Genomic DNA, 23,028 nt, shown 5'->3' with positions numbered 1-23,028 from the left:
ACACTGTGACTGTGGCAACACTTGTCCTCTCTCTACAACAGCAAGAAAAATGCTTTATAAATAAAATCTGAACATTTGGATATCTCAAAAAAAATATTTGAAAGGCCAGTTGAGCCCCAGAACTCATCTCTGTTTTGTGGTCTGTTCATATAAGAAGCGTCCCCAGCCTTACACTCTCGCCATGTGCCATGTCATTGCCACTGTGGTAAACTGCATCCCCTCAAGCCATGAGCCAACAGGAACACCTCCTCCATTTTATCAAAGCAACACCTTAGGAGAAGAAAAGCAATACTGTACCAGAGGAAATGCTCCCTGTGGATTTGTGACTACAATGCTTTGGGGCGGGGAGGGGGGTGTGGTAAAACATTCCACAGGATCATCTTGGAAAACAGGCCTATTTGCAATAGCTCCCAGGGAAAGACCAAGATCAAGTAATTCAAACTCAACTCAGCAGAGCACTCTCCACGCAGATCTAAGGAATGTGGCCTGTTAAGTGTCCTTCTAATGTTCTGGACAGCCATGGGGAAGACCAGACACATCTGGAGCAAAAGAGCCCAGTGAGAGGACAGTCGTGAAGGGCACTCTGCATCTCTGGACCCTGAGAACTGCAGCCTTGCTGGCTGTGTCCTGTCCAGAACAGCCACCCTGTGCCTGAGCTCCCCAGAAAAGAAGAGTACTGAGGAGTGAAACACATCACAGAAGCTTCCTCAACTGCGTAAAGATTGATGCTCAGGTTGGGACTCCGGATTTCTTCTGTGAGGGATATCTAGTCCTGCAAGGAACAGTTGTGTCTCAGATTCCAACAGAAGGAAGTTTCTGGCTCATTGCTCTCCAAGGAACTGGACCTGAGCATTGCCCTACCTCAACACCTTGGCCCATGCTTTTTCTCCCTACCCCAGAGGCTCCTCCCAGTTCCTCAAGGCTGCCTTCTTCACTTGCTGTCTTTGTGTTCACCCAGCATGATGTGGAGAGCACCCCCAAACTAAGGGACAGGCACAGGAGCACTGCAGACCAGGGCCTTGACACTACCTCTGATCTCTCCAGGGTCTAGGAGATGGACCACATTTTAGAAGTATGTTCTACCTCAGTAATAAGCATCAGCCACACACTCAAGACTTTCCACCCTGCAGCCTCTGTGCTGACGCTGTAAACATGTGGGAAATAAAGGACTTGATGGCTGTGGAGATGGAGAAATACTAACAGCAGCTAGAGGTCAACAGAAAAGGTCTCTTCCGAGGACAGACCTACACGACGAGGCTGCACACCTTCTTCCTTCATGTATTACTCACCGCTCCCTGCATCCATAGTCATGGTTTGGAGCTTCCTAGGCATAGGGTTTGTCTAATTTCTCTTGTAATTTTTTTTTTCATACAGATGGGAATGGAGGGAGCCATATTGAAGCTCCTGGTAAATCTGGGGAGCCGAGTGACCCCTGGAGCCTAGAAGTGGTATCAGTGAAGATAAATAGGAGCTCAGCAAGACCATAATTCCTCCTCCAGTCACATCCTCTCAGGGCTTGATGAGCATGTCTTGCTGCTGCTGATGCTGATGATGGTGGTGATGATGATGGTAATGCTGTAGATGATGATGATGATGATGATATTTTTCACCCTATACATGGACAGTGGCCTCATCTATCTCTCATGACTTGTAAAGGTGACACCCTGAGGACCTGACTTCAGGGATGGGACAAAAGGGACATGACTGATCACAAGGACTCTCAGAAGGGAATCTTTCGAATGAGGGATGGGTTGCTGGCAATGCTAACTTTCTGGCAACTTCCCCAGGTATGTTTGTGACTTCTTCTGTAGCGTGGGACACCTGTGTCCTGTGAGACTGAGAAGCACAAAAATGTGTCCAGGTCTCTCCCTTGTCATTCCACCCCAAGTCCCCCTTTTAACAACAGTGTCTGAAGGAATCTGAGTGTCCACAGGCATACTGTGAAGAACTGGGGAGACTGTTATGAAATATAATGCAGTGAAGGGGATACCTTTGGGGACCATGCCAATGAGTGTCCCTGAGAAATTACGCCATGAAACAGACATGGTATACAAGGGGTTTATAGATGAAAGAGAATAGGAAACCTCGGGAAGGTGTAGATGCAGGAGGCGAGTGGGCCTGTGGTGAGGCAGAACCGGGGAGGGGGGGAGCGCAGTGGAAGAGAGGGAGAGAGAAGGCACCCCGAGGACAGAAAGAGAGCTAGAACAGAGAGAAGGTGCTACGGTGGCAGGCAGTCCTTTTATCAGGCTGCACACACTGGTCCACCTGGCAGCTGTGACAGCTCATGACTGAAGCCATTGCTAGGTCCCTGAGGGCAGGCCAGCAGAATCGTCTGTACATTACAGGGACCAACCCACTTCTGCTCTCCAGCACCCCGTATCTGTGTTCTCCTGTGTTCCCTTCACAGCCAGCCTGCCTATTTCGTCACAGACAGGGCAGGGGCATGTGTCTCCATCCCACATCAATGTCAGGGTGCACTTAGCGGCAAGTCTTTCCTTACTAAAAATAAGAATCTGAATATAAACTCATTTTTACAAATTCTTGACCTGGGGGGTGGATGAGTTAACTAAAAAAAGAAACGTTCTAAAGTTTGGTGGAAGAAATAAAGGGCATCATCAAGACCCTCCCAGAAGCCGAGCTCACTAGGCTAAATGTGTATCAAGAGAAGACAGGAAAGGGTGTGGGGACCCAAGTGAGATCAAGGCTGTGGTCACTTGGATCTTGCTCCACTGTGGCCTTTGATGTGGTCATACCTCAACAGCACCATCTCTTGTGCTTTGCTGTTCACGTCCCATGTGGTCAGGGCTTGTGGTCACGGGCACAGACATGGCCAGAGCCTTGTCCATTCCCTGAGACTAAAAAGACATCAGAGTTCCTGTGGCCAGGTTAGCCTAGGCTCAGGCTGGATATGATTTTTATCTACATCCTTTGTGTTCATTTCTCATCCCTCAGTTTCTACAGATTAGGCCTCTTTTATTCTTGCAAGGGATGCTGGTCTCTTTTGGGAGTTCCCCAGATGTGACAGCAGTAGTGGGATTTTCCTGCCACTGTCTCCACAAACAAAGCCCCTGCATCCAGAAAGGGTGAAGAGAGGAATGATGACCCTTGACTGGGCTGTTTCCTAGAGCTTGTTTACTGTTTCCTAACATCTCAAAGTCCAGCTCCTGATTATAGGATTAGCAAGGAGTATAGGCCCCATAGTGTCTCCTCTTAGGCTGGGTCTCTGTTTGACTCCTCCCTCCCCTCCCTTCATCTGGTAACTCTGGTGAATGGAAATACCTCCCCAGGGAAGATAATACAGTAGTGATCATTCCTCACATACTTGTGTGTCAAATGGGCGACATACTTTTGTTGCTTCTGGGACCCTATTAGTCTGGGTTCTCTAGAGCCACAGAACTTAGAGAATATACACATATATATGGAATATATATTCTATATGTATATGGAATGAATACATATATGGAATTTATTGGAATGATTTACAGGCTAGAAGTCTAACTAATCCAACAATCTCCCAGTGAATGTCTAATCCAAGCTCTTTGCAGGCTGTGGACCCTGCAGTACAGATGCTCTGTGCAGAAGTGTGCCTGGATGTTGTAGATGAAGAAGGAAGCTAAGGACTAGAGCAGAGAGCCACTGACAGGATATCAGCATCTGGCCACACCCTAAGCCTGGAGACTGGAGCTTTCAGATACTTTCTCAATGTGACAGAGCCATAAGACAGTTTCCCCCTGGGAAGTGGGATGAGACTGCTTTCATTCTTAGAGGAAAGGGCCACACAGTATCTTGGAAGAATGCTGCCTTCAGCTGAGATTTGGGCATTGAGGAAAACTAATTTTTTGTTTTATGCCACAAAGGAAAGCTGCAAACCTGAGAAGGCAAGGACCATTCCAGGTCTTCTTAGGGCACAGATGTCTCAGGTCTATCAAGCCACATTATGTCAGATCTCTGTCCCCGAAGTTCCATGTTTCTGGTCAAACCCACCCGGCAGGGAGCATTGCCCTGACCCACACTTGCCAAGTCCACACAGATAGAAGAGGCGAGTAAGGTTGGCCAGAGGTGACTTTTTAATTAAAACAACCAATCTTTACAGATATAAAAAATGCATGAGACCAAGAGGAAAAGAAGTGCTCCGCTCTCATTGTCCTTTGCCCTCACATCACCAGGGTGGGTACTGGATACTAATTACCTCAGGTCTGTCTTTCCAGCTCCTGTTTAGCCAGATTTAAAAAAAAAAAAAATGCTTGCAGCAAAAGCAAAGCTTGTGATCCTTGACTCTTCTAGAGCCAGTTAACATTTCTCCTGTGATCCAATAAATGACCAAGTGGAGATGGCTTTGCCCATCACTAGCCAAAATGGAGACTTAAAGAAACATTACATCTGAAGAACCGTTTGCTAGCAATCTCCCTCAACATTGATCCCCTCCCATGATCACAAACCATCCTGCACACACACATGCTGTTGAGTCAGAGAAAAGAGTTCTAGCCTTTTGTCTTTTTGTCTCCAGCTCCACTGTCTGTTCACAACTCTCCTGCCCTTCAGCTTTAGCCTCCTGACCCCTCTACCCTGGGCCTCCTGCTGGAGCCATCCATTTCGAAGCCCTTAACCCTCTCAGCCAAGCCTAGCTTTCTCATACCTCGTTGTCCATTTAAATAATTTTACTATTCAGCTTTCCAAATGTAAATCCTTCGGTGATTCTCTTTTCCTCCGTTTAATCTTCACCTCAACTTCCTGCCAGTTTTATCTCTTTGAAGCCATACCAGTTCCTAATATCTTAATCTTCTTCTCTGTTCCTAAGATAGCCTGGGTTCATGCTTCTGCTCCGACATCCACAAAAGCTCCTTCATCATCGGAGTCTCCGTGACACAGGAGCCTTCTCCCAGCTTCACTTCCCATTATTTCATTCCTACGTCATTTCCCCTTACCTCCTCTGTCTTAGTTACCTTTCTATTACTGCAAAGAGACCCCATGACCAAGGCAATTTGTAAAAGAGAGAACTTAATTGTGGGGATTCCATAACTATCATGGTGGGGTGCATGCTAGCAGGCAGGCTGGCAAGGCACTGAAGCAGCCGCTGAGGGGCTACATATTAAGATGACCAAGAGGCAGAGAAGGAAAGAGGGATAGGAGAGGAAGAGAGGAAGATGGAGAGAGAGAGAGAGAAATTGAGAGCACTGACTGGGCTTTTGGAATTTTAAAGCCTACCCCCAGTGACTCGCCTCCAAATGTTCCTTCCAAAACATTTCTACCAACTGGAGACCAAGAATTCAAATATATGAGCCTACGGAGGCCGTTATCACTCAAGTCACCACATCCTTACAGCCCTTTGTTTATCCCACAACTCTTTCCCATCTCCTTCTTCCATTCATGTGTGTCTTCTGCTCAGGACACCCTTGCAAAGGGAAGAGGGAGCGTGTACTGAAGAAGGGCTCCATAAACAGCACAACTCGGGGGACGCTCTTTCCCCTTGACAACAGCCCTAGGTGCCGCCGGGTGTTTTTGAGGTGACTGGAGCTCCATTGGCCAAGGTCACTCCAGCCTCAGTCAGACAGGTCCTGCCCGTCCCACCTAAGCCCACGTCGCTTCAGCACCACGGACAGCTCCGGGGAATGCCCCATCGGCCCAAGCCTTACACCTCTAAGGAAGTTTCTGGCCCGGCCACGCCTTTACTACCTACCCATCCACACACTCTGTTGGACCACATGTGACAGAGATCAACAGCGAGAAAGAAAAGACTGAGTATCAAAGCAGAGGACCTGGGCAAGCCAGATGGCCAAGGGGAAAAGGAGGACAGGCTGAAAGAGGAAGCAGAAATGGGAAGAGAAGGCAGAGGAGAGGACCAGGGTTCTAAAACACACTAATACATTTTCCTATATCCAGTCATCTCAGAAGCTTCTGAATAGGGGAATACACCTGCAATCTGCTTTTCTGGGATGCCCTGGAGCACAGAACCATAGGCCTTCAGGGACTCTGCAGAGCACTTGCAGAACTAGTCTCTTTGTGACTGATGCTTTCAGAAGCTCTGGAGTGACCATTCTGCTTGACATTTAAGGAAGCAGGTGTAGTGAGTAAACACTGGGTTCAGTTTGGGACCCCCAATCCAAGAGAATAGTGCCATCTAGTTTTAGAGTGGGTCTCGTCACCACAACTAACCCAATTAAGTTAACCATAACAGGCATTGCCAGAAGCATGTTTCCCAGAAGACAAGGATTCTATCAGATCAACAATTAACTCTATCACAATGTGGTGTGACCCATGTATGTGGTGTGCAGTGTGTATGTGTCCGTGTGTATGTGAGCATACATAGTCACATGTGTGTACTTATGTAGAGGCCATAGATTATGTCAAGTGAGCTAAAGCCATAGTGGCATCTGTGTCCAGGCACTGTTTGGAGCAGGGACTCTCCACAGCAGCATTCTTGGTTTAGGTTTTCTTCTTTCAGATGAACTCACATTTCCTCAGGATGGAGGCATTGATGGGGAAAAATGTCACTCTAGCCTGTAGGTCTCCCTTTTAAAATGGCATGGTAAAGGTTGGGAGTGTAGCTAAGTGGCATAATGCTTTGCCTAGCATGCACAAAACCCTGTGTTTGACCTCCAAATGCTAAAAAAATGAATAACAGAATTAAATGACATGGTAATATATTTGGATAAAGTGTATGCATATGTGTGTATGTATGTGGACATATATATTTATATATACACATATAGACATGTATATATATATATATGTCTGCATTATGTATGTAGATACATATGATATAATGTATTTCCATGTATATAAAGTTGAAAATAAAATGTCTCAAAATTTAGATTTCTAGAAAAAGGTTGCTATGATTAGGCTTAGAAATCCTCTTCACAGACTTGTGTGTTTTAACATCTTGCCTCCAGCTGGTGCACTATTCTGGAGAGTTGGAAGACATGGCTGAGGCAGGTGAGTCGCTGAGAGTAAGCCTTGGAAAGTTATGGCTCCTGTCCTGTGTCTGGTCCCATTCTCTCTGTTTCCAAGACAGACCAAGTGAACAGTCACTGCTATAAGCGGCCCTTGCTATGTATTGACCCATTCAGATGTTATATCTTCCCCAACTGTGTCACCTGAACAACAAACCACAATAAAGCTCTCCTCCTTAAGTGGTTTGTGTTTAGGTATATGACCACAGCAAGGAGAAGAGTGATGAATACAGAAGCCATGTCTAGGCTGCCCCTTAGTTGTGGCACATATGTGTTTTGAAACATAATTCTGGGCGAACTGACCGAGCATGAGGATATTGATGAGGACTCTGGATGTCAGAGACTACCTACAGGAATAGCAAAGCCCTTGGATTTTCTGTCCAGGGCACTAGTCAAATGCGTCCCCGCTACCTTTTCCTATCTGTGTGACCTTGGAACACTATTTGGGATGGAGATGTTTGCTTCATTTCTATCCTCAGGTTTCCCACCTGGCTCTGGTCATGCTAAGTGGGAGACGAGGTACTGTGGAAGAGACAGAAACAACATCAGCTTCTGCCCAGAAGATCCACTGGACTCGGGACAACCGAGGTTCATTTTTGCAGAGGGCAGGAAGGGATACTTACCTCTATTATAAGAGCACATTTGTACATACTGTAGAGAGAAACTGGCATAAACACATTGAGAACATCCCAGTACAAACACACCGGCAGCAGCTTGTTTGCTGTGAGTTAACCTTTAACCTAGATGTAACCCAGATGTCTTAGAGGGAATGTAATCCTCAGTGGCCTTGGGAGTATGCAATGCCCACTACACAGAATGGTGATGGGAGGGAAAAGTGCAGGGGACGATAAGGAGAGACACGTTAGGGCCATGTAGCTCAGAGACAAGGCTGACCACCTGACCAGAGGGGCAAGATTAGGCTTTGGAATGATTTGCTGCCTTTGTTCTGACTCTTCATAAACTCTACTAGCTGGAGATGGGAGGGAGAAGGCAGGATTTGGGGTGTTTGGCTTGTCTGACTGCTGGCTCTGTAAATAAAGCACAGCTCGAAGGTTCAAGCCATCTCTCTATCTCTATCTCTCTGTTCACTGGCACGTGTGCAGAGGAGCAAAAATGTAAGCATTTCGGCCACAGTTCCTTCCATCTGGTTGCCTCTGACCCGAATAACAGCTGAAACTGTGCTCCCACCCTTCTGCTATCACCCAGACAGAACCTCTGAATCCTGCTGCTCCTTGTACACTCTGCTACTGTTATGCCGAGAATACCCAGATCACGAGACCCCCAAAAAAGACCACCAGGACTCGATATCGATGCAATATACACAGGGTCCTGTATTATGGGCTCAGAGCTTCGGGTCACAGTCCTTCCTGATGGAGCAGGATAGGAGGAGAGTGATACCGGAGCTTCAAGGGTAATGGGTTTATAAGGAAAAACTGTCATTAGGGGTGGGGGTCACAGGGAAGTAAGGACAAAACCCGTAAAGGGGGGGGGGATCATGAGTCTCAGGAATGCAGACCTTCAGGCAGGTTGGGTGGAGGCTGCATTTCAAGGGAAAGTTGTGAGTCTCAGGAATGTTGACCTTCAGGCAGGTTGGGTCCAGGACTTTCCAAGCAAGTTTTTTTATCTCAGAGGATCATTGGGCATTAATTGTATCTAATTGTTCTGGTGGCAGGTTTGCTTTATGGCAGTGCGTGGTCTTTCCAGGAACACGGGAAGTAGTGAAAACACCTGGAGGACAACTTCTCACAGGCCACGGCATTAATTGTAGAATATACATTACATATAGGATATGGCATTACTTTTTCCCCTACATTAGGAGACTTGAAATGAACCAGATTATCATTCTTAGAGAAATAAAGTGGGTAAACCTAGAACAGTTCGCTGGTTCTGAACACCTGAGCATTTACCTCACTAGTGTATGTTAGTGATGGTGGTCTGAGCCAACACCCCCGTTTTTTTGTTTTGTTTTGTTTTCTGGGATGTGGCTCTGTGACTGTAAAACAGGCATAGGAGCTGAGTTCACACCATAGGAAGCTATAAAGATGCACCAGCCATTCGTGTGACCCACCACCACAAAGAAGCATTTGATTCAGGCGAGCAGAAACAAAGCATTCACTGTTACCATTCTTGATTTTCAACAGTTACAGATGAGGCTCAGAGACTGTATCAGCTGCTTGGCTCATTGTTGTGTCAAAATTCCTGACAAGAAGCAATTTAAGGAAGAAAGCTTGGGTTTTGGTTGTCTGGGGTTTTGTTTCTTTTGTTTGGGCTCACAGTTCCCGGTCTCAGGAAAAGACAGGAACTCATAGCGACAAGAGCCTCAGCAGCTGCCCACATTTGCATCTGCAGCCAGGAAGCAGAGAGAAATGGATGCTGGTGCTCAGATCACTGTAACCTTTTAAACCAGCCTAGGACTCCAGGCCAGGGGATGGATGATGGACCAGGCACCGTGGTGCAGAACTTTAATGCCAACACTCAGGAGACAGAGGGTGGTGGAGCTCTGTGAGTTCGAGGCCAGCCTGGTCTACAGAGTGAGTTTCAGGCCAGCCAACACTATATAGTGAGACTTTGTCTCAAAAAAGAAAAAAATCATTCCACTTCAATTAACCTAATTTAGATAATCCTTCATAGGCATACGGAGGCTCTCCTGCAATGCTTACTCTTGCTTGTCAGCTTGGCCACATCTGGAATCAACTGAGAGAGATGTCTATGAGCAGACTTCCAGCAGCCAGCCCAGATGTAAGGAGATCCCAGGGGAGCCTCCTCCTTTTTCTGCTTTTTGGCATCTTGTTTCTCACTGGCAAGTTCATCTACCCTGTTTGAGACTTTGCCTCACTGCTGCCACTGTCACTGGCATCATAACTCAGGTCTCGTCACCCACACATCGGCACCAACACTATAGTGCCATTTAGGCTGCATGCAGCCTTCCTCAGAGATGCTTCTTGCAGCAGTGGGCAGCAGTTAACAGAAACTCATTAACTACCCAAAGTGCTGAGAACCAGTGGTGGTGGAGTGCTGGGCCTTGGTGGGGATAATCGTATCACTCTCACCCAGGCTCAGGGAGCTTCATGGAAGACGAGGTGGAAAAAAAATGTGCAAGCATGTATTCACTGCAGCTGTGGCTAATTGCACAAGACTGGGCCTGTGAACATTTCCTCATGGATGAGGGAAGGACCTATGAGGCTCCATCAAGAGGGACAGTTAATGGTTACTGAGGGAGGGCTGTCACTTTCTTCAGTGGTGTAGCCACTGGTAAGTTGCCCTTAATTGGGCATGATTACACAGATGAGGCTCTCTGGCTGCAGACCACAGGGGAGCTAATTTGTGCTTCATGAGTGCTGCTGGCATTCACTTTTCTGCCAGAGTCTTTGCCCTAGTCAATGTCCACCCTCATTAGCTTTACTTAAAATCTACCGGTTTTAATTTAAATTCATCCAAATACACTGTAAGACTGAGACATCTAGAGAGATCTCTAGTCTATTCCCAGAATCCCCACTAAGAGACGGAGTCCGTTGTTGACAGAAATGCATAGGAATAGGAATTTATTGAGCCATCACGATGGGGTCTGTCCAGCTCTTTCAAGTTGCAGACCCTGAGAAACAGAGGCACAGGCCTTTTATAGGTTTTAGACAAAGAAATGAGTTTTACAGTATGTCATTGGTTGGCATTTGGGCACAAAAGCTGCAAGCAGGGAGTTAGAAGTCTTGGCCTTTGGTGGTTGCAAGTTAACCTACGGAAAAGATTGGTTGAAGCAGTCACAGGGGGCTTTTAGGAACTTTTTTAGTTGGAGAGGGGTAGTGGAAATTTTAAACACAGCTGGTTGTCCTTGAGTCCAGCTGGACCCTGAGCACAGACTGAGACCTTGAGTCAAGCTGGACTCCAAGGTTTTCCTGTCCCTGCCACACACACACAGTGATCTGTTATCTGTCTGTCCTTGGTTCAAGCTGGACTCTCTAGGAATTTACATGTTTTGGCCTTAATGGGGGTCCTTAAGGGGGCTGGTTTCTTCAACACCTTCCCAGAAATAACCAGGAAAAAAAATCAGACCAAAGGTCTGGGCACTGTGGCCCTGTCAAGTTGGTTGACACTATCACACCAGTAATGACTTCACCCTAGATTAACCAAACACACTCCCAGTGCACAGCACCATTCCAATTAATCTTGAAACCCTTATAAAGAAGGTTTATAGAATATAAAAGATATAAAATGTCAAGAAAAAATGAAACCCTCAATTTTAACTATACAGTACCTAAGTCTCTGGATGATTTCATCTGAAAATGCACATCATTTAGAATCTTGGCCCAGATAAAGGTGACAATGTACCTTTAGTCCCGGGACTTGGAAGGTAGAGGCAGGGGCATCTCTGTAGGTTTGAGGCCAGCCTAGTATACATAATGAGTTCCAGAAATACATAGTAAGACCTTGTCTGGGAGAAGGGGAGCAGAAAATCACTGCCAACTTAAGTGAAATAATGCAGTCAGTTCTAACCAAGTGGAAACCAATTCCCCCATCTGCCTACATTTCTCAAAGTGCTCAAAACCACCCCAGGCAAGTGGTACACTCCTGTAAACTCAGCTAGTCCAGACACTGAGACTATGGGAATCCTGTGAGCTCTCAAGTTCAAGGTCATCCTGGAAAAACATAGTAAAATACCAGTTTTTTGTTTTTTTTTTTTTTTTAAACATTATAAGGGGCTGAAGAGATGGCTCAGAGGTTAAGAGCACTGTCTGCACTTCTAAAGGTCCTGAGTTCAGTTCCCAGCACCCACAACCATCTATAATGAGATCTGGTGGCCTCTTCTGGTGTGCAGGTGTACCTGCAAGCAGAACACTGTATATATTATAAGTCTTTTAAAAAAAAATAAGATTACATTCTCAAAACAATAGATCGGGAGCCAGGTGTGCTGGTGCACAACTGTAATTCCAGAACTTGCTGAAGCTGAGGCAAGAAGGAAGCCTTCTTGGGCTACCTAAGAAGGTTCTCACTCAAAACCCAAAGTAAATAATTAATTGGGGTGGGGGGCGGGGGGGTAGGAGCAGGGAGAGTTCTCATGACCAAGTTCCGATGCCTTAAGTGTGTCATTATTTTTGGAAAAATTATCGTTGTCTTTTCACACTAATCCACTCAGTGCTTTGTAGGAGAGATGAACATGTTTTGGCGTAGATCCCAAGTGTGGGATGGGGAACAGACTAGTGAGCGAGCAGGATGTTTATCCCCTTAGAAGTCGAACCACTTCATGGGGGAGCTTTGATATTGCCAGCTGAAAACATCCTAGGAGAGACTCCGAGAGGATATATATATCCAAAACAAGAGGCTAGAGAGAGAGGACTTGGGATTGTTTTGGCTGTTCATCAACACTTCAAGAGACGCTCCTAGAAAGAACTGCTCCAGGGAAAGCTTCAAGGCTTTGGGCTCCAGCTGAGGCTTCAGGTTCCAGTTGCTCCAGGTTCCAGCAGCAACTTTGGTGGGATTGCTGGTTTGCTGAGATCCTGCTGACTACGCCAGGAGAATCGTTCCTCAGCCTGATATCCTTAAGGTTTCATTATTGTTTTCTTTAATCTCCTTTTCCTACTGTTTGGGTCAGTCGGGTTGTAAGGGAGGTAGGCTCGTTTAATACGTTCATAACAAAATAAAGTTAAGAAAATTGAGCCTAGGGGCTGGAGAGATGGTTCGGTGGTTAAGAGCACTGCCTGCTCTTCCAAAGGACCCTGGTTCAATTCCCAGCACCCACATGGCAGCTTACAACTATCTGTAACTCCAAGACCTGACACCCCTACACCAACACATGCACATAAATTAAAATTAAATAAAATAGTTTTAAAAAGAAAATTGAGCCTACAGTGCTTCATATCACTTGTCTCTACTTTTCACAGCAACCCTGAAAGATGAAGGAAACCTATAGGCCTGGCTGGGCCCGTGATAGGAAATCCACATAAACTCCCTGCCACTGCCTCTGTTTGAGTGATGGCTGGAGGCCAACCAGGCAAGTTGGTAGGCAGCTCTGCTGGCATAAGTGTCCTCTACCTTTTTATTTCTGTCATCTTTAACTCACCACCTCAGTTCAGTGGCGTATATGTTTTTCCTGCAGCCACCAGTTTGCATTCTAGTTAATTAAGAAGTCATCTGGACAAAGATGGGTGCATCCATGCCCTTTAACAATACTTCCTGCATGGCCAGGCAGGGCGGGACATGCCTTTAATTGCAGCACTGGGGAGGTTGATTTCTGTATGTTTAAGGCCAGAACTCTACAGAGCGAGTTCCAGGACAGCCATGGCTACACAGAGGAACCCTGTCTTGGAAAACCAAAACAAAATAAAACTTCCTGCACACACGTCATCTCGCCGTGTGCCTATTTTGTGAGAATATTAAACGGCCAGTCCTAAGTGTGAAAAAACCTGGGAAACACTCTATTCTAGACATGGTTTTCTAGATACATGGTTTTTCAAGGATTTTGTTTTTATTTTATGTGCGTGGGCGTGCCTGCACATGTGGATGTGTACCACATCCATGCAGGTGTGCATGTGAATCCCATGGATCCGGAATTACAGGTAGTTATAAGGTATAGGATGTGGATGTTGGGAATCCAACTTGGTCCCCTTCAAAAGCAGTGAGTGCACTCAGCCACTGAGCCATCCTCTCTCCAGCCTCAGATATGTGGCTTTTAAAAGGAAATATTAGAGACTATTGGCAGATGAGAAAAAGGCACAGGAAGTTGGACATGGGTCTTCAAACAGAAAACTAATCAAGGTTTGCATTTGCTGGATGATGGGGGTGTGGGAGGAGGGGGCTCCTAAACACGAGCTGCTGCTCCCCCTTCTCCACCTCTCCCTCACAGCATGTTCCACAGACGCCTACTCTGACTGGAAATGGGTTGGGAGGGAATTCTGAGGATTAGCGTTCAGCCACACCACACAGGCACACCCAAAGGCCAGTACACATTCCAGATTCCTGACCCACAGAAACACTAATGAAATTTTAATCCTTGGCTTAAAAGAAACGTCATTAGTAACTGTTTTCTCCCTGCCAAATCTGAGGCTGGAGTCTGACCCAAAGCAGTATCAGAGATGTTTCTGATAAGGAGCTCTCCAAACCACTCCAAGATGCAGCAGGCTGGGCTTCAAAGGGAAGAAGTGGTAAAACACCAGGGTGAGGACAACACACATTTGCCAGGAGCATTTATGTACAGAGGGGCTCCACAGATCTGGGTGAACAGAGAGCGAAGTGCATTCTGCCCACGTGTACCCACAGCAAGGGAGCTGGGAGTGAAGTTCACAGCAAGGTTTATGGAGTTCAGCTCAGGGTTAGTGTTCTTTCAGGGTTTTGAGCAACAACCTAACTGCCTCTATCGGTGCCTGGAATTCTCAAGGTCCCGCTTGCAGTCACGGCTGCCCGGAAAACTTGCTGCTTGCTGGGTCATAGAACACTTGAGTCACCCAATGTTCTTTAGTCAGAGGATAAGTGGGTAAACCAGAGTTAATGGGGTAGAGGGAAGTAGTATTCACAGCAAAGCTTTAGAAGGGTTCTTTTGTCCAAAAGACAAGCAGGCTATGTCGACAATGAAGTTACTTACATAATGTGACAATCTGATGTGCTCTCTTGAGTGACAGGAAGGGCATGTGGCAGGCCTAGGGATGTCTATCCAGCACAGGTAGAGGGATAAAAGAGGTAACTAAATTCCATGATTGCACAGCTGCTGCTCCTTTCTGACCACAGAGACCTGTTCCTGAATATTCCAGAACTTGTCCTGTCAGACAAGGAAGTCCCAACTCCTAAGATCTGGGATGGATGAACCCTGGCCTTAGGCGGAAACATTTTATTGATAAATGTGCTGATTGCTCACAATCCCATGGGCAGATAAAGGACAAGAATATAAATCCATAAAATGCAACTGACTCCTTGGTGTGACCCATAGTAGTCAAACTAAGTGGACAAAAGGTGGGAGTGACAATGGATGGGCCTGACTTGTGCCCAAACAGTAAAGAAGACATTAATATCCAGAGAGGTCCCCAAGCAACTACATTTCACATACACTTAGCTCCTTTTTGTAATTATCTTCATTTTTCTTAAGATTTACTTTCCTGTGTATGCCTCCATGTGTGTATGTGCACCACATTTATGCAGTGCCCACAGAGGCCGGAAGAGGACATCAGACTTCCTCTAAAAAAGGAGTCACAGACAATTGTGAGCAACCACATGGGTGCTGGAAGCCAAACCCAGGTGCCCTTCACTGCTGAGCTATCTCGACAACACAATATCTTTCCTTTTTAAAGTTTTAAAAACATTTTGTTGTTGCCATATATTTATTATTTATATTACTGGGTTACAGTAGAGCATCTTTCCTGAAAGTATATAATGTACATGGTCTCACTTGGCCTTCCACATTATTCTCTCTCTCATTGGTTCCCTTGGTTTATGTGATCTATGCATACATAATTTTATATATCTATATAAAACCTAGGATCCATCAATGAAAAAAAAAAAGCACGAGCTATTTGTCTTTGAGTCTGACTTTATGCACTTAATATGATTATCTCCACTTACAAACGTTTACCAGCAAAACAACATCTCATTCTTCTTTTGGGCCGAAGAATATTCCTCTGTGCACATTATGGCACACTTCAAGCATCCTCTGTTGTTGGATAACTAAGCTGGTTCTGTAACTTAACTGTTGTGAAAGGTGCTACAATAATCATTTATGTGCAAGTGTCTCTGTGATGTCTTTTGTTTGTTTTTTTTTCCTGACAGGGTTTCTCTGTGTAGCCTTGGCTGTCCTGAGCTGGCTTTGTACACCAGACTGGCCTTGAACTCACATGGATTGCCTGCCTCTGCCTCCCGAGTGCTGGGGTTATAGGTGTGCACCACCACACCCAGCTCTCTGTGATGTCTTGACTTAAGGTCTAGGTAAATGCCCAGGAGTGGTCCAGCTGGGTCAGATTGTGGATCTACTTTATGTTTTGAGACACTTAGAGCTGATTTCAGTGATGGCTCTTCCTTCAGCAGTACATGAAGATTCCCTTTTTTCCACACCCTTATCAGCATCATGTTTTGTTTTGTTTTGAGGAGTCTCAGGACATGGCCCTCACTGGCTTGGAACCCACGGTGTAGATCTCAACTCAGAGATCTGCCTTCCTCTGCCTCTCTAATGCAGGAATGGAAGGTGTCTGCCACCATGCCTGGCTTCTTGTTTCTTAGTGATTGTTATACTGACTGGGGTGAGATGTAACCTCAAGTGTAGTTTTTATTTGCATTTCCCTGATGGCTAGTGATGTTAAGCACTCTTGTCTGTGTCTATTGGCCATTTGTGCAAAATCTTCTAAGAATTTTATTCATTTCGTTAGCCTATTTATTGATTGAGCAGTTGATTATTTGATATTTTGGGTGTTTTATTACTTTATTCTAGATATTAATCCTGTCACATATACTTACCAAACATTTCCTTCTTTTCTGTAGACCATTTTCACTCTATTGTTTTCTTTTTAATAATAATGTGTATACTTTTGACCATTTGATACATGTATACACTGCACCTTTAACATATCTATGTCCAGTTCTCCCATCACACTCCTCCATGACTCCCTCAAAACATCCCCATCTCACCCTTAACATCTTCTTTTTTGTTGTTGTTCAGTTTTTTTGTTTTGTTTTTGTTGTTTGTTTTTTGTTTTTGAGACAAGGCTTCTCTGTGTAGCCTTGGCTGTCCTGGACTTGCTTTGTAGACCAGGCTGGCCTCAAACTCACAGTGATCTGCCTGCCTCTGCTTCCCCGAGTCCTGGGGTTATAGGTATGCGCCACCATGCCTGGCTTCTCTTTCTAAACCCACTGAGTGCTGTTTGGCATGTACATCTGTGTGGAACCATCCACCATAGCATGAACAACCTATCAGCAGCCATACCTGGAAAAAAATATTGCCCCCTCCCCCAGTATCCATCAAGTGCCTGTGGCTCCTCAGAAGTGGGGTCTCATTTACAGACACTCTTTCCATCCTCCAGCCCCTTGTGTGATGCCCTAAGACTTGAGTGGGCTCATACAGATTGTTTTCTTTGCTGTGCAGAAGCTTTTTAACTTCACGTCGTTTTGTGTGTTCTTAGCATTATTTCCTGATCAACCAAAGTCCTTTTCAGAAGTATTTGCCTATGTCATTCAATTGTTTTCTCCACCTTCCCTTGCAATGATTTCAGTCCCAGGTTTTACATTAATGATTTTTGTGCAAGGTAAGAGATAGGGACCTAGTCTCACTCCTTTATTTATGGATACCTAATTTTCCCAACACAACTTAAGGAGACAAGCTGTATTTAATGGAGGTCCTACATTCAAAGTAGAGCTCTAAGTCCTTACCATATCTAGAATACTTAAGATAATTCTGGCCCCAAAACTAGTTTACTTCTCTTGGTGCTGAGACAGAATAACATGCATGTGCATGCGCGCACACGCGCACACACACACACACACACACCAAGGTAAGGAAAGAAGGGCTTGTTTATTCTCTCTGAACCTCTAGGATATGAGCAGAAATGAACTGATAATTTTTGCAACATGGATGGACTCTTCTGTGGCTTCAATAGCGTTCTCAGTCCCCACCGAAATAGCGTGAGGCAGGCTTCACCGTTCACATTTCTTCTGATGGTTTGGTCTTCCAACTCCTCACCAGACTGACCTGCTAAGCTCTGCTTTGCAGCCTCCTAGAATTATCTAGCCACAGCTCCAATGCCTTCCACATTCCTCCTGAAACCCAGTTCCAATGACGGAAGAACCAAAGGATGAGACTTGCCACAGTTGTGACTCCACCCTCAGCATCAATTTTCTGTATTACTACTCTTTCCATTGCTGGAACAAAATACCTGATAGAACTGAAGTAAAGAAGGGCTTGTGTTGTTGTTGTCAAAATTGTAGGAAGTTGACAATCAAATTACTACTTCCCACAGACTCCGGATTGGAGAGGCATCTGCTTTCCACTGGTGTAGTGTGCTTCCTCCCTCTCCTCTAACACTTCCTTTGCCCTCGCTTTTCTCTCTGCAGTGTTTTTGAAATGGACGTGGTTACGTAGGGCACATTCTTCCTTTCCCATTGGGGTGTAGGCTGCACTGTAGCAGGGGTACAAGCTTTATTTGCTGCTGTGTCCAAGTCAAAGAGTATGCAGCACATGGTTTGTTTTCAATACTTAAGAAACAAATTTGGGGACCAGAGAGATGCTCAGCAGTTAAGAGCACCTACTGCTCTTGCAGAGGGCACACACATGTAAGTTAAATAAGTAATATTTTTAAAAGACACTAATTATGTAGAGAGAGCAAGACCCAATGTTAGAACATTCTATACACTGACTCCTAGGAAGGGCAGAGAATGGGTCTCCTTCCATCAGACAGAAAAAACACATTCAGTATTCCACAGCATGGGGGGGGGGGTGACTGTAGCTCAAAATTACCTATTATATAGTTTATGGAGAACTAGAAAAGGAGCTCAGGCTCCAAACACAGAGTATTGATAAGGAGACAGAAACACCAGCTACTGGGATTTGGTCCGCATTTGTAGTATACATGTACTAAAATATCATACTGCACCCTAAAATATGCATATTATTTCAATAAAAGTTTACTTAAGGAGGTATAACATAAGTCCTGATTTGTTCACTACATACTGTACATATGCCCATAAATATGTATAATTAAAATAAAATTAGTAAAATAATAGTCCATAATAATTGGCATTTGTTTTATATATACTTATTTATATATTTACATATATTTTTATTTATGCACTTCCATTTTACAAAGCTCATGCAATCTCTCATCATATAAATGTAGATAAATTGTATATAGAAAATCACATCATTTTATAAAGTGGGAATGTAGTTCAGTTGGTAATGGGGTTTGCCTTGCTTAACAAAGCATTCTCTCCTCAGCACCACATAAACTGGGTATGTGCTAACATATGCCAATACTCTCAGCACTTAGAAGGTAAAGGTAAGAATATCACAAGTTCAAGGTTATCCTCAGCTAGATTATAAATGCCAGCCTAATATGCATGAAATCCTGTCTCCAAAAAAGGGCTGTCAAGATGGCTTAGTGGATGAGAGTGCTCATCACCAAACCTGCCAGCCTAAATTTACCTACCTACATGGTAGAAGGAGAGAACAGCTCCCGAATATTTACTGTGGCATATACACACTAACAGACCACACACACACACACACACACACACACACACACACACAGAGAGAGAGAGAGAGAGAGAGAGAGAGAGAGAGAGAGAGAGAGAGAGAGGGAGAATAAATGTAAAAAAGTAAGTAAAATGTTTTAATATTGAACGGTAAAATATACTAGCATTCAGAAAGCTGAGGCAGTAAGATCATCAATTTGAGATCACTCTGGACAACACAGAAAGTTGTATGTCAGGCATGGCTACACAGTGAAACAATTTTTCAATCCAAAAAGAAAAGGGCCAGGAGGTAGGGATGAGGGTAGGAGGTAGGGATGGGGGCAGGAGGTAGGGATGGGTGGGAAGGAAAGGAATTGCATGGTCAACTCGAATTCTTTAACTTTTACAAGTCTGATGACCTAAAACAGAAAAGGCCTTTGGACAAAATCCAATATCCCATTATAAAAGTTATTTTAAAAAATCTCAGAACATAGACAACATATCTCAACATAATAAGGGCAATATATAATGAGCTTGCATCCAAAAATCAAGCTAAACGGGCAAAAAACTCAAAGCATTCCACTAAAGTTGGGAACGAGACAAAAGATCATTCCCCCTGTTCCTGTTCAGTGTAGTGATTGAAGTTTTAGCTCATGCAATAAGACAAGTGAAGGATGGAACAAGGATTCAAATAGAAAGATAGAAGTCATCATATCCTTATTTGCAAATGGCTCTATGCATAAGACCCTACGGCTCCATCAGAAATCTACAGCTGATAAACACACTCAGCAAGGTAGCAGGATACAAAATTAACACACAAATATCAGTGGCCTTCCTGCATGCAAACAGCTAATACACTGAGGAAAAAAAAAAAAAAAAAACAGAGAACCAACATTGTTCACAGTAACTTCAAAGATCAAATATCTTGGGGTAACTCTAACCAAAGAAGTGACAACTTGCACAGTGAAAATTTTAAGACAATGAAGAAAGGAATTAAAGAAGATACTAGAAGGTGGAAAGTCCTCCTATGCTTGTGATTTGGAAAGAATGGTATTGTGAAAATGGTCATCCTGCCAAAAGCAATCTACAGGCTCATTGCTTACCACCAAAACACCAATGTGACGGGCTGGAGAGATGGCTCAGAGGTTAAGAGCAGTGGCTCCTCTTCCAAAGGACCTGAGTTCAATTCCCAGCAATTACATGGTGGCTCACAACCAACTATACTGAGATCTGGTGCCCTCTTCTGGCCTGCACTGAGAGTGAGAATACACTTCCATCAGCAAGGAATAAAACCAAATCAGGAAAGGGTGAACGGGAGGAAGAAATCCATTCACTATGCACAAAGGATGAGTGAAGTAAGTGATGTGGTCATGTGCTCAATCTCCCCACATCTTTCCTAACCCTCTCCCATCAGCCAACATGCCTTGGGAAGCCAGCTAGTGCAGTTCTGTCAACAGGATTCCCCGGCCCTCAAGCTCTTCCCATGAGGAGCTCTAATAGGACATTAGATAAGGGAAGATAGTGAGGCCAGAGTACACACACTGTGGGCTGGTCCTTGCAGTCCCAAGGTCACTCTGCACTACTTCCCAAGTGAAATGCTCCTTCCAGGTGCTGAGACTGCTCTAGACCCACAAGTCCTTCATGTTTACAAGTAGCAAGCTCCAGCATATTGCACTCTTGTGGATTTCTGAATTCCACCCACACCTTTCATAGAGTTCACGCATGCATTATAGGGTGTGAGTCATGTTAATGCCAGTGTGTAACTTGTTTCCTGTGATGTCTCTGGGTGCCTGTTTAATCTGAGCACTCACTGCTCAATCACAACTAGTCTGGGGGATGGAACCTGTGATGCACCTGAAACAGCATACCACTAAGATGAGCAGGGTGGGCTGGTGACCAAAGTCACAAACCTGATGATCTGAGTTCAGTTCCTGCATCCCACAGTAAAAGAAAGTCATTCCCCCAAAATTGGAGAAGGTCCAACTGTGTTTTCTTTCTTTCTTTCTTTCCTTTTTAGGGTTTTCGAGACAGGGTTTCTTTGTGTCTGTTTTCAAGGACTGATTTCAGTGCCTTGAGATCTGGTTACTGCCCTGCCACAGGCATTGTTAAGAATGTTGAACTATCTCCTGTAACCTGTGATGAGAAGGAGTGTTCCCCCTATTATCCCTGATTGGCTAAATAAAGAAGCTGAAGCCTATGAGTGGGCAGAAGAGAGGGAGGCAGAGAGTTAGGTGCTGGGGCCTGGGACTTAGAGAGAAGAGGATGAGAGAGGAAGGGAAGGTAGAAGATGTAGCAGGAGGAGAAGATGCAGGAGAGAGAGGCACCGCCTTGAGGCAAGATAGTGATGAGCTGGTGGTTGTAAGGACAAGGACAGACTGATGGAGCAGAAGCCACCTGGGAGTCATCAGATCAGCAAGTGACTGGCCTGTATGTGGCATTAGAATAGTCAGAATCTGCCCAGCATAGTGCTTACAGCTTAATAACAAATCACAGTCTCTCTGTATCAATCATTGAGGAACTAGCTGGTTAAAGAAAACAATGAAAGATCATTCAATCTACACTATTTCCACAAACGTGCCATAGCACACATGCACCCACACTCATACACCTATCACACACACTTTAAAAAAAAAATGAGCAGGGTGAGGGAGCATAAAAGGCAGATTGGTGAATTGTAAACTTTGTTAGTAGGGTTCAGAGTGAATGCCCACAAGTTTTAGAGTAAAAGATCTGCACCTCCCAGGCTTGCGATGACAAGCTTACTTCTACCTCCTTAACCCCTTTGCTAATTGACAGAACTTCAGTTTACTGCATTCTGCATTGAATTCCCCTTCCCTCCACGCCACCTGTATCTCCCGGTGATGCCCAAGCCTCCAGCCATCTTTGCTCCCATTTCTCCCTCACCACCCAGCTTTAGCTCCCCAAACAGTGTCCCACTTGGGAGTGCCCTTCAACTCCTCCTCTCCCCAGCCCTCACTCGCCCAGCCCATCATCTCTCATGGTCTGCTGCACCCACCATGGCTTGCTTCTCAAACCCTCACTGATGCACCACAGGACTAAAGAAACGACAGGCACATACACAGAAAGGCTGCCGTCCGTGGGCTGTGCTGATGAAGGGCACCAAGCACACTGCACTCCAGAAACTTGTAAATACTCATATTTGGACTAGAGGAAGGCTCTGCCGTTCCCAGCCCTCACCCAGGGAAGGCTGCCGTTTCCATGTGTCTGAGGCGTTGGGGTCCTTGACAAGGCTGGGCTCATGTCAACAGATGAGCCCTCAGGACTTTATGCACGCGCCATAATGTTTAGCCTCACCTAGACTCTTGGCCCAACTCCTCCACCCCTTGTTTTTGGCCTCAGTCACACCAGATGGGCACATGACACAGAGGAAATGCCTCCAGAAACACTGATTGCTAACCACAGCCTAGCAACAATGTTGTAAGGCATAACCTGGACCTAACCCAGTAGCTGCTAGTTGAACACAATCATAATTCATCGTAATTCTATCCTTGTTCAATTGCCACATAGTATTTACCAAAAAATATTTGGTGGGCTAGAGGTGGCTTGGAGTTTAAGAACACTTACTGACAGTACTCAAGTTACCAGAATCCTGGTGGCTGCTGCTAACAGCCTTACTGTGCTATTGCTGTGAGGAGATACCATGACCAATGTAACTTATAGAAGTAAGTGTCTAATTGGTGTCTATTTATAGTTTTGGATGGTTAGCTCATGATTACCATGGTGAGGAGCATGGTGGCAGGCAAGCAGACGTGGCACTGGAACACTAGCCCTGAACTTACATCTGATCCAGAAGTTGCAGCCAATGAGAAAGACTGGAGCTGGTATGGACTTTTGGAACCTCAAAGCCTACCCCCAGTGACACACCTCCTCCAACAAGGCCACACTTCCAGTCCTTCCCAAACCGTTCTTCTGAGGACCAAGCATT

The sequence above is a fragment of the Acomys russatus genome, chromosome 13 (genome assembly GCF_903995435.1).
Source record: "Acomys russatus chromosome 13, mAcoRus1.1, whole genome shotgun sequence".
Classification (NCBI taxonomy): Eukaryota; Metazoa; Chordata; class Mammalia; order Rodentia; family Muridae; genus Acomys; species Acomys russatus.
Note: the sequence above shows the minus strand (reverse complement) of the source record.